General features: G+C 37.9%; 1 protein-coding gene and 1 non-coding gene across 11 annotated transcripts in view; one reads left to right on the top strand and one right to left on the bottom strand.

Moving 5' to 3' along the window:
* CHL1 (cell adhesion molecule L1 like) overlaps positions 1 to 13,450 on the top strand; it is a 221,787-nt gene that overhangs the window by 88,727 nt on the left and 119,610 nt on the right. The gene's annotated exons all lie outside the window — the stretch shown is intronic.
* LOC122683365 lies at positions 1,090 to 1,192 on the bottom strand. Its single transcript, XR_006337713.1, has one exon. It is a non-coding gene; the product is annotated as a U6 spliceosomal RNA (small nuclear RNA).

Here is a 13,450-nt window from a genome sequence, read left to right as displayed (position 1 = left end):
AGAGGGTTCCCTTTCCTCCACACCCTCTCTAGCATTTATTGTTTGTAGATTTTTAATGACGACAATTCTGACAGGTGTAAGGTGATACCTTATTGTGTTTTTTATTTGCATTTCTCTAGCAGTTAATGGTATTGAGCATCTTTTCTTGTGTTTGCTCGCTATCTGTATGTCTTCTTTGGAGAAATACCTATTTAGGTCTTCTGCCCATTTTTTAATTTTTTAAAACATATTTACTTTTGCTTATGCTGCTTCTTTGTTATTGCATGAGCTTTTCTCTAGACACGGCTAGCAGGGGCTACTCTCTAGTAGTGGTGGGATCTTTGGTATCAATAATTGAACCTGTGTCTGCTGCATTGGCAGGCAGATTCTTTACCACTGAAACACCAATGAATTCCCCTCTTGTTTATTTTTTTGGTATCGGACTGCATGAGATGTTTGCTTATTTTGGAGATTGATCTTTTGTCAGTTGCAAATATTTTCTCTCGTCCTGAAAGTTGTCTTTTCGTCTAGTTTATGGTTTTCTTTGCTGTGAAAAAGCTTTTAAATTTAATTAGATCCCTCTTGTTAATCTTTGTTGTTATTTTCATTACTCTAGAAAGTCGGGTCAAAAAAAATTCTGCTGCAATTTGTCATAGAGAGTTCTACCGATATTTTCCTCTGAGAGTTTTATAGTCTCTGGCGTTACACTCCAGTCTTTAATCCATCTTGAGTTCCTCTTCTCTGTGCTGTTATTGTCATACAAATTACATCTTTATACAGTGTAAGCTCATCGGTACAGTTTTATAATTATTGTTTTATGCCATTATCTTTTCATCAAGAGAAAAAAGTTTACAAAAATACATACAGTGTGTAACATATTTTCTTTACTGGTGTTCTTTATTTCCTTGTGTAAATTCAAGCTAACATCTAGTGTCATTTCACTTCAGTTTGAAGGAGTCAGTATTATTTCTTGTAGGACAGATAAGCTAGCAACAAATCAGTTTTTGTTAACCTGGGAATGTCTTAATTTCTCCTCAGTTTTGCAGAATTGCTTTGAGTGACTTAAACGTTTTGGTTGACCATTAGCACTTTGAATATGTCATCCCCCTGTAAAACATGGAAAACTTCATAAATTTGCATGTTATCTATATACAGGGGCCATGGTAATCTCTGTGTTCTTTTAATTTGTGTGCTTCCAAAGTATACACTATGGATCCCAGCATACTACAGTGGAAATGAGGGAGACTTGGTGGAAGCTACTTCTGCTCCCTGTTTTCTCATAAATCCTGCCTTTGCTACTTACAGTCTGATCTATGGGCTATGCTATGTAAAAATGTAGGACCTCCAGGGAAATAAAATTTTTATTTTCTGTTCAGGGATCTAAGCACAGTCCCCACTGTTTGAGCCTCTGTTTTCAAAAAGCCTCCACTCACACTCTTCCTAGATTTCAGTTTGATACCTCCTCATATGCAGAGCGATTCTATCTACATAGTTAATGGATTTCTCACTTGTCACAGTGATTCTCACTTTTGGGAAAGAGACACATGTCTTTCATTTGAAGAAGGCATTATTATATTTATTTCATGAGGCACTTAACTAAAATCTGGTAATTTGTTCTCACTTACAGCCAATCTATCCACAAATATCATTACCATTTAAGGCCAAAATGACCATACAGTCTCTCCCCAAATTCATGAGTAGCTTTCTATTCAGTCCAGTATTTTACTGTTAAAAAGAACAAGTTCTGTGGAGATGCAGTAAGACGAAGAACAATAATTTAAATGTCCTGAAATTAGCAATTACATGTGGTTTATTTTACTCCTACATAGAGCATTATGACTGCTATAGTTTGACTTATCTATGCATATATGTTAATAAAGTATCCATTCACCTATCTATACCCCTTCATCCATCCATCTAGTAAGTCAACTATTAATCAATCCACTTGTAATTCATCCATAATATGTCTGTTTGTTCATAGGAATTCAGTTTGATACTAGCATATGGCAGTTATCTAATAAATATGTGTCATGTTGAATCCTTACAAGGAATAGAGAGTAGTGTACAGCATTGTCACTCTTAGCATTTGGGACTGGGCAATTCTTTTCTGTAGGGGTCTATCTCCTGCAATGTTGGATGCTTAGCATCAGCATCCCTGGCCTTCCAGGAGATGCCACCACTACCCTGCCAGTTGTGATAAGTCAAAACACCTTCAGATATTGTGACATGTCCTCCCCCCTCTCCACTCAGGTGAGAACCACTGGTATAAAAGACACTATTTCTTTCATCATAATATACATGTTCTTTAAAATCAGTATTTAACAATGCCTAAAGATGGGGGTCTTCCCTGGTGGCTCAGAGGGTAAGGAATCCACCTGCAATGCAGGAGACTCAGGTTCGATCCCTGGGTCGGGAAGATCTGCTGGAGAAGGGAATGGAAACCCATTCCAGGACTCTTACCTGGAGAATCCCATGGACAGGAGCCTGGTGGGCTACAGTCCATGGGGTTGCCAGGAGTTGGACACAACTGAAGAGATGTAGCACGGGGCAACTAACACACTTAGGGTGAGTCTGGTGCCCTCTAGAGGCCAGGGTGTGAAGGTGGCAAAATGCTTTAAGGATTAAGCCATGGGCTTAGGGAATGTGCATCAAAAAGATGGGATATTTATTTGGATGCATGAATGGATTTCTGTGTTTCTCAGGTTTACATTCTCTCACACATTGGTTCATCCACTCACATATCATTCCACAAGCATTTATTGGTTACCTTTTATGTGCCAAGTACTGGGGATTCATGAGTGAAATATAAGTCTCTGTTCATATGGCACTTGGTGGCTTTGGTTAGAACCAGGAAAAAGAAAAATGTCTAAACAAAAGGTATTGCTGCTAAGTGTTCTGTGGATCAAAGCAGAAGGTTGTGAGAGAATGATGGGGTTACGTTAGATTAGTGAACTAAGAAGGATTCTGACGTGGCATTTAATGTGAGACCTGAGTAGTACAGGACAGCAAAGCAAAGATGTGAATGAATTATTCATTCATGTTGACTTATTTCTGTCCACACAAGGTTTATGTTAGGAGTGTAAAGAGACGATCATTTGTTGGCATGTTGACTTACATATACGTGTGAACAGCACTAGAATGTTTGTATGGAAATTTTTATACACTGTTCCAAATAAATTGAAGTCTGGCTCATTTCTAAATGAAACTGTGTAGCCCTACCAGTGTAAAGATAGTCACTCTCATAGCAATGCCATGAACGCTGGACCATTAAAAAGCAAATGGGAGATATTCAGATTTTAAAGCATCCTGTGACAAGAGCTGGAAATTATTCAGAGAACATGATAAATACAGTTTCTGCGTTCATGTTATTGTATATAACTGGGGAGATGGGGGTGACTAGAGAAAACTGCTAAAAGAAAATCCTGGTCTGATAGATTTATAAGAAAGCAGAAAATAATACTTATCTTGAATGGCTTCTAACTTCGTTAGCCCCTCCCTAATTTTTCTTTAAATTTGGCTTGTACTGAGATACCCATTTTAAAATAGGCATAACTGAATAAGTTGATTGTATTTTAGATAATTATGTGTACTTGTGGTAATAGAAAACTGTGGACCTGTATGTGGATCCATTTATAATTCCATTGGTGGAGAAAATGAAATTAAGTCTAAAATATTGTAGAATCTGTTGTCATTCTTTGACCAGTCACAATAATGTAGTCTGATTTTTATGGTCCTATTTCCTGTTTGAAGAAAAATCCTTGATAAATCTTTTAGGGTATACTTGCCTTTTAGAAACAGGTTTGTCTATTGGAAGTAGAAGGTTGTTTGCAGGCATGATTGAAATAATTAGAATAATGAGTTCATTACCACATCTTTACCTTTTATACTAAATGCTAAATCAAGTCAAAACTGCAGCTGCCAAACATCTTGAGGAAATGTGGAATTCTTTGCAAATGACAAGATAGTTCTTATTTGAGGAAGATATGGTTACAGCTGGGTAATTTTGGGCATTTCAGAGAAATCTGAAGTCCCTCCCACTGTTTTCTCTATAAGTATCATTGGCGTGTAAAAGTTGTGTCGCCAGAGACTCCAAAGTCTATTTTTATACTGCAATTAAGTAATTGAGTACAAAATTCAGTATAGTCGGTGGGAACATGACTGGATGAATAAAGGAAAGCGAGAGAGAAGATAATCATTTCAATTCTTCCCTTAATTTTACTTTCTACCCTAGTACTTAAAAATCACAGTCTGACAGGTCCAACTGTGCTTCAGAGTACAACCCGACTCCTCCACAGCTGTGTAATCATAGACAAATTATTTAGACTCTATGCTAGTTTACTGAACTGCAAAATGAAGTTAATAACACTTACCTTCTTGATTTGTGAGGATTAAATGAAGTGTTATACATAATAGCATGCATATAACATAACCAAGACTTAGTAAATAATAGCTTCATTATTAGCAATTTCCTGCAGAAGTGACAACAACAGGAACAACAGAAACCCTGGGATTTTTTCCCCCTTGCTTCTGTGGTCACTGTTAACTATGAACCTGTGTGACTCTGCATTGGCCCTTGAGGTAGGGAAGAAAAGAGGTTGCCGGGAGAGGAAGTGGTGTTTTCAGATTTGTGATGTTTTTTGTTTAGCTTCCCTCATTATGTTTCACTCTGGCAAGTTTTTCTCCTCGCACTTTTATAATTGAACATAATTATAATAATGAGCAACACATGAGCGAAATTCACAATGAACATAATTCATAAAACTCATCACCCTCCTTTTCAGAATTCTGGTTCCAAGATAAATATCCCAAGGGAGAGCTCCTTTAAGCCCCCTAAGATGTCCATGCCCACTCATCTCAGTTATATCACCCAGTTTGTCTCTTGCATGGCACTTACCATGACCATTATTTCCATATATGTTTCTTTTTGCCATCATTAAAATATAAATTCTAATAGATCAGTGATCAAATCTGTCTTGGTTATCATTGTATCTCTGGATGCTAGCTCTGTGCCTAGCACTCATAGACACTCAATATGTTCAGTTCAGGTCAGTCACCCAGTTGTGTCTGACTCTGCGACCCCATGGACTGCAGCACACCAGGCCTCCCTGTCCATCACCAACTCCCGGAGTTTACCCAAACTCATGTCCATTGAGTTGGTGACGCCATCCAACATCTCATCCTCTATTGTCCCCTTCTCCTCCCGCCTTCAATCTTTCCCAGCATCAGGGTCTTTTCAAATGAGTCAGCTCTTTGCATCAGGTGGCCAAATTATTGGAGTTTCAGCTTCAACATCAGTCTTTCCAATGAACACTCAGGACTGATCTTTAGAGTGGACTGGTTGGATCTCCTTGCAGTCCAAGGGACTCTCAAGAGTCTTCTGTTAGGGGTTAAAGATATTTGCTTTTCCTTCAAACCATATTTCCCACTTGGCAGATTTATATCTTGGATTATTTTATTACCTTCTCTTACATAAACTTGAACAGAAATATTTTAAAAAGCATGTGGCTTTGTAATTATTTGTTATAATAAAACTCTGCTTTGGGGAAGAAGAGGGAGACCACTCTGTAATCTATAATCTGTTCTAAAGTTTCTTCTGTAGAGATTATAAGTGCTACTCTCTAATTTGACATAGTTAATCTTTTTGGTAATATTTTCAATGCATGAAACTAATTGGGTTTAATAAGAAATTATTTAATTTACTTACAGCACCCTTTTATTGTGATGTGCCTCCAAATGCCAGATAAATTAAAAAGTTCTGTTCTTGTAGAACAACATGATATCTTGTATTTTACTGATATCATTTATCTAGCTTCATTTTACTTTGACTTAGATTGAATTACCTCTTCTCCAGAGTACAGGATAGAACAAAGCTAAATTAAGGCGACTAAGTCAATATGCTTTGTACAGTTAGTATATTTCCCACCAGAAACTTCATCACTACTTTAAGATTTAACCCTTGTTTTCCATTAGAGGGCGTGGGTTAATCTAGTATCTTGTCTCCCTAACTTAAATTGTATTAAATCCTTTCAAATTCCAGGTGCCAAACACATACCAAGGGTGTCCAAGTTTACACACATACACGATTTATATACAAACATACACAATTTACATACACACATTATCAGTTTACAATATAGCCATAAGGTAATTAGCGATTGGTTATGGTTTACTGCTAATGAGGTCAAGGTTACAGATTTAGTGTTCCTCTGAGTCTATTTTTTTGGCCTAGTTCCATTGCCACAGATTTTACCCTGACCCCCAGGCTGCTGATTCACAAAAGCTGTTTGTCACCAGAGGGGACCATGTCGGAGATGTGAGCCATTTCCTGCCCACCCTCCACCTCGACTGGTCAAGGCTCTCACCATTTTCCCGACAAATGGCATGTGGGCGCCAGGCAGTGGGGGAAGGAGGGGGTTGTCTTCCATCTTTGCATTTTCTATGTGTCAGGTTTTGTTCATAGGGATGTCCCTTTAAGTTTTTTTTTTTTTTTTTAATCAACAGGACCATGAATACCATCTTTATATGGAGAAGACAGGTTATTAAAAAGAGCTGGGGATAAGCTCAATTGTGAAAGAGAGAGGCATTTCCCTATTCCCTATTTCATTTCCCTGTTCCATTCTTTTGACTACCTTTAATCAATTTCTTTTTCGTTGTGACACAGATCAAATGATACTGAAGTGCAATCTAGGGGAAATATGTGAACTGAAAGTCTAGAATTCAGGTCTCTCTCTCTCTCTCTCTATATATATATACACACACACACACACACACACACATATACACACACACACATATATACACACACACACACGTGTGCAGGCATCATTTATTTTGCATTAATTTTGTGGTCTGAGACATTTTTTTCATTTAAGGAGTTTTGTAAAACGTGTGTTTATGTGATACTTTGGAGGTTAAAAATTCACTGCTGCAAAGTTCATTTCTTTTTACCTAAAGATACGAAAACTTGGTATAGTTAGTACCATGAATGAAATCATGGAAAATAGGTTACTTGGTCCTTGGATTTTTTTGGTTTAATCTTTCATTATGGATTAGGATTATTCTGAAACTAAATCAAATATGAGAGATGGTATAAAAATCTAACTAAAACAGTAACATTTACAACTGATTTTAATTATTTAAGGTAGTTACATTCTATAAAGTTGCCACAAATACTGAGTGAATATGAACCATTGTTCCTAAGGGGAACCACAGGGTTAGGTTTCTTAGAACTTCTGATTACAAAATTTTCATTAACTAATCAATGCATAACTTTGCTGTATGTATGTTTCTGTTCAAAGACCTTGTTGTTGTTCAGTCACTAAATCATGTCCGACTCTTTGTGACCCCATAGCCTGCAGCACGCTAGGCTCTCCTGTCCTTGACTGTCTCCCGGAGTCTGCTCAGATTCATGTCCATTGAGTTCGTGATGCTATATGACCATTTCATCCTCCCCCACCCACCCCCTTCTCCTTTTGCCCTCAATCTTTCCCAGCATCAGGGTTTTTTCCAATGAGCTGGTCTTCAAATCAGGTGGCCAGAGTATTGGAGCTTCAGCATCAGTCCTTCCAATGAATATTCAGGTTTGATTTCCTTTAGGATTGACTAGTTTGATCTCCTTGCTCCTTGGATCTCCTGTCCAAGGGACTCTCAGGAGTCTTCTCAAGAACCACAATTCAGAAGCATCAGTTCTTTGGCACTCAGCCTTCTTTATGGTCCAAGGCTCACATTTATACATGACCACTGGAAAAACCATAGCTTTGACTACAAGCAGTTTTGTCAGCAAAGTGATGCTCTGCTTTTTAATATGCTGCGTAGGTTTGTCATAGCTTTCCTTCCAAGGAGCAAGCATTTTTTAATTTCATGGCTACACTCGCTGTCTGCAGTGATTTTGGAGCCCAAGAAAATAAGATCTTTCACTGTTTCCATTGTTTCCCCATCTATTTGCCAGTAAGTGATGGGACCGGCTGCCATGATCTTAATTTTTTTGAATGAATATTTTAAACCAAATTTTTCACTCTCTTCTTTCACCATCATCAAGAAGCTCTATAGTTCCTCTTCACTTTCTGCATATCTGAGGTTGTTGATATTTCTCCCAGCAATCTTGATTCCAGCTTGTGATTCACTGAGCTTGGCATTTTGCATGATGTACTCTGCATGTAAATTAAATAAGCAGGGTGACAATATACAACCTTGATGTACTCCTTTCCCAATTTTGAGCCAGTCATTTGTTCAACGTCTGGCTCTAATTGTTGCTTCTTAACTTCTCATACAATTTTCTCAGGAGGCAGGTAAGGTGGTCTGGTATTCGCATCTCTTTAAGAATTTTCCACAGTTTGTTTTGGTCCACATAGTGAAAGACTTTAGCACAGTCAATGAAGCAGCAGTAGATGTTTTTCTGTAATTCCCTTGCTATTTCTTAGAATATACAGTTTATTTATTAACATTGATCTCAGGTCAACATCACTGTAACTTATTCCTAAATGAAACTTACCTAATACATCTGTTTTCCCTGAAAAGCTTATCACAGCCTTTTTGAATTTAGGATTGGTAGACAGTACACTTACAAATACATACTCGGACACTTCAGCTATGTCTGAGTCTTTGTGATCCTCTGGACTGTAGCCCTCCAGACTCCTCTGTCCATAGGATTCTCTAGGCAAGGATACTGGAATGGGTTGGCATTTCCTCCACCAGGGGATCTTCTCAACCCAGGGAGTGAACTGGAATCTCCTATACCACCTGGATTGCAGGTGGATTCGTTACCACCAGTCCACTTGGGAAGCCCCACGCTTTTAAATAGTGAACCATTTTATATAGTGAAAGCATGAAAATGAGGTAGTTCCCTAGTGGTCCAGTGGTTAGGACTCTGCTTTCACTGCCGAGGACACGAGTTCAGTCCTTAGTTGGAAAACTAAGATCCAGCAAGCAAGCTGCATGGCACAACAACAACAAAAAAAAAGGCCAAAAACAAAAGGTATAAAAATAGGAAAAACTAAATAGACTGTGGAAAGGACACTCCAGTATGAAAACTGCAACAAGAAGGCAGAGCAACTCATTCAAGGCAGCTAGAAACAAGTGTATCAAGCAACTCCAGTCTTTTCATGCTTTGTATATGTTTGTGAATGACTGCAAAAGTACTGTGTTGATTTGAGGGCTACAGATAAATTTTAGTAAGTATGTTAATTTGCAGATAGAGTCTGCCAATAATGGGGGCCACCTGCATATGCTTGTTAGGTTAGAAAAGGAAAAAATTAGTTCCCTTAGTCATTTAATGAGCCCCTGAAATATTTTGGTTTAGTATTTCCGTCTCTTGGTTCTTTTTTTGCTTAATTGAGTAACAAATTCTAACTCGCCATCCTTGATAAGAGAATTTTGGAAGGAGCCATGTGTTCATCACTTTTTTCTTCCCAACACATAGCCCTATTTCTGGAGTATGCTGTGCTATGCTTAGTCATTCAGTTGTGTCCAACTCTTTGCAACCCCATGGACTGTAGCCCACCAGGCTCCCCTGTCCATGGGGATTCTCCACACAAGAATACTGGAGTGGGTTGCCATGCCCTCCTCCAAAGGATCTTCCCAAACCAGGGATCAAACCCAAGTCTCTCGCATTGTAGGCAGATTCTTTACCGTCTGAGCCACCAGAGAAGCCCAAGAATACTGGAGTGGGTAGCTATCCCTTCTCCAGAGGATCTTCCCAACCCAGGAATTGAATCCAGGTCTCCTGAATTAACAGGCGGATTCTTTACCAGCTGAGCTAGCAGGGAAGCCCAAAAGTTGGCTTAAAACTCAACATTCAAAAAAGAGAGATTATGATATCTGGTCCCATCAATTCAGGGCAAATAGATGGGGAAACAATGGAAACAGTGACAGACTTTATTTTCTTGGGCTCTGAAATCACTGCAGATGGTGACTGCAACCATGAAATTAAAAGAGGTTTGCTCCTTGAAAGAAAAGCTATGACCAACCTAGACAGCATATTAAAAAGCAAAGACATAACTTTGCTGACAGAGGTCCATATAGTCAAAGCAATGGTTTTTCCAGTAGTCATGTATGGATGCAAGAGTTGGACCATAAAGAAGGCTGAGCGATAAAGAATTGATGTTTTCAAACTGTGGTGTTGGAAAAGACTCTTGAGAGTCCTTTGGACTGCAAGGAGATCGAATGAGTCCATCCTAAAGGAAATCAACAGTGAATATTCACTGGAAGGACTGATGCTGAAACTCCAGAACTTTGGCGACCTGACGCGAAGAGCTGACTCATTGGAAAGGACCCTGATGCTGGGAAAGATTGAAGGCAGGAGGAGAAGGGGACGACAGAGGATGAGATGGTTGGATGGCATCACCGGCTCAATGGACTTGAGTTTGAGCAAGCTCTGGGAGACGGTGAAGGAAGGACAGGGATGCCTGGCGTGCTGCAGTCCATGGGGTCACAAAGAGTCAGACATGACTGAGCGACTGAACAAAAACAAATCCCCTGAAAATGTAAATGTAAACTTATAATGGTGTCATACACATCAGCCTAATTCTGCTTCTCTGGTTTTTTAAAATATATTCTGCCTGCATCTCTTTATTTTTGAGCTCCTTACAAATTGAACAAATAAGCTGTGTAATTTTCTTCATGCTGAATTTGGTTTCATTTTTTTATTTTCTTCCTCAGAGGAAATTAAATATTCTTGCATTGGAAAGATGGCCCTATCGCTCTGGCCGTCCACTTGGCTTTCTTATAACTGTATTTAAGGCCACTGATACAAACTTATAGAATATGTAATTGGTTTACTTATGCTGTCAAGTAAGACATTTTTTGAATATTGATATTTTCAATTAATCATTCTTCTGCAAATTGGAGATTTTTAAAGGACACCTCTTGTTTCTTTTTTGAAATGATGACTGCTTTGTATTTGCATTGGCTGCCTCAGAAGGGTTTGACCAATGCTTTTTCAAAATGATTGTTAACCAGTGTAATGAGCCTTGGACCAGTTACCAATCCAGTAGCTTTGGTTAACACATGTCTGCAGAAGGATTCCTACCATCCTGCTGACTGTGCTGGTCCTGTTGAATGTCACAGCAGGAAAATTGTCTCTTGCACCTAGGCTTATGAAGCCTTTGCATGTTTGGAAATAGTCCTTCTGAGGCAGGACTTATATACTTAGCTTTGAATAAAAGTTGTTATGTTAATATCAGTTGTTAAACACAGGAGAAAGGCTCATGATGATTCATCTTGCATTTTTCATAAATGTTAAACCTGCTATTTGTATGTAACTCTTTATTGCATTTTTAGCTGTGTACAAGCTCTGGAAGTAAGAAAGGTGTTTCTTACAAATTCAAAATCCCTAAATACTGACTCTATGTTAAGTCTCATAAACCTATCTATGCCACAGACATACCATTTTCATTAAAGATGCTTTTAAGTCAGGACTGTAAATTCTTGTATTGTTTCTGCAGACAGGGAAAATGTTGCTTGAATGGGTGCTAATAATTTTAGGTGCTGAGGGGTGGTGATATGTGTACTTATTTAATTACAAAGTTTTGCTTGCCTCTACTGTATACTTGGAGAAGGAAATGGCAGCCCACTCTAGTACTCTTGCCTGGAGAGTCCCATGGACGGAGGAGCCTGGTGGGCTACATTCCATGGGGTCGCAAAGAGTCGGACACGACTGAGTGACTTCACTTCACTTCACTGTATACTTGGGCTTCCCTGGTGGCTCAGTCCATAAGGAATCCGCTTGCAATGCAGGAGAGCCAGATTCAATCACTGGCTCGGCAATATCCCCTGGAGAAGGAAATGGCAACCGACTCCAGTATTTGTGCCTGGAAAATCCCATGGACAGAGGAGCCTGGTGGCCTGTAGTGCATGGGGTCACAAAGAATTGGACACAACTTAGCCACTAAACCGTCACCGTAATGTACTTACGTATTGCTATTTTGCTTACAGAAATAGTCGTCCCTTTAAGTTATTAATTCAGTACATCCTTTTAAAATAATTTTTTCTAAATATAAAATTTTTATATTAGAAGCATTGCCTACAGTACCGTAGTAGAAATTAATGCAGTGAACATAATTAGTAAGTTTGATTCACTATGCCCCAGGAGATAAATCTTCTTGGGGGAAAAAATTGATATTTTGGTATGAAATACCAATGCTTTTTAATGATTTGTATCAGCCTGACTTATGGGTGTATGGTAAAACTTGATAAATATTTATTGATTGGTTGTTTGGATATAAAAATATAGGTACAGCATAGTGCTATAGGTTGGTTTATAAAACAAATATTGCCTTTAAATAATGAACTATTGATTATTAAAATTTAGAAATGCTGAGGTAGAAACTTGGAAACATTTTAGCTGGAAGAGAAATGGATATATAACTGGCTGGCTCATCCCCCTGTTTTTCTGAAGAAAGAAAAAGTAACAAATGTAAATACTGGATGTTTATTTAGAAATCAAAGGTCAAGCAAGATATGCTCTCATGTGTGAGATACTGGCCAATCCTCTTCATCTTTCTCCTATGCACTCCTGTCAAAGATTCCAAATGATGATTCTGGCTTGAAGATATCATTGAATATATCATTCATGTGTGTGTTACATTGTGCATTCTAATGTTGTTAGGGGAAATACATGATTTTTAACAATAAGCGTAGAATCCAGGAAGTTATTTTTGAATCCACTGACTTCAATTAGAAAAAGAAATGTATCGGAATTCACCTTACTCATGTAATATTGCATAACTACATATGCTTAGAAAAGCAAACTTGGATTATATTTTTTGACTGATACTCTAAAACAGTGACCGAAACCAACTGAAACCAAGATTCTTCCTGATAGATTTGGCATCTAAGAGAACCTCTTCTGTTTTCTTTTGTTTTTTCTCTTTCATGTTCAGTATTGTTACTGTATGTTTAAAATAAAAAATTTAAATAATAATATTTTTTAAAAAAATCAATGTATTGAAACTTAACCCCCCGAAAAAAAAGTTTACCAATTTCTCCATATTCTCCATATCTATGAGCTTGTTCTTTTTAAGATTCCACCCATGAGAGACCACACAATATTTGTCTTTTCCTATCTGAGTTATTTCATTAAGCATTATTCTCTTGAGGTCCATCTATGTTGTCACAAAAAACAAGATTTCATTTCTTTGTGGGCTGAAGAATACTGCATTGTGTGTATATATATGTGTATGTGTGTGTATATATGTGTATAGATAGATACATACACACACAAATTTTATCCATTCATCCTTTGATGAATCTTTAGGTAGTTTCCATATCATGCTTACTGTAAGTAATACTGCAGTGAACCCAGGGATGTGAATACTGTTTCTTTCTAAATAAGGATTTAATATATTAATAATAGTACACAAAATAGAAACTAAAGGCGGAATAGTTAATAAGTTCAATTCACCACATTCCAGGATGGAACACATCTTGACTTTTAGAAGTGAAGTTGGCCATAATTCAGCTTGCAAACTACTCA

Source organism: Cervus elaphus, chromosome 24 (genome assembly GCF_910594005.1).
Source record: "Cervus elaphus chromosome 24, mCerEla1.1, whole genome shotgun sequence".
In the NCBI taxonomy this organism is placed as follows: domain Eukaryota; kingdom Metazoa; phylum Chordata; class Mammalia; order Artiodactyla; family Cervidae; genus Cervus; species Cervus elaphus.
This window is presented reverse-complemented; position numbering and strand designations above follow the sequence as displayed.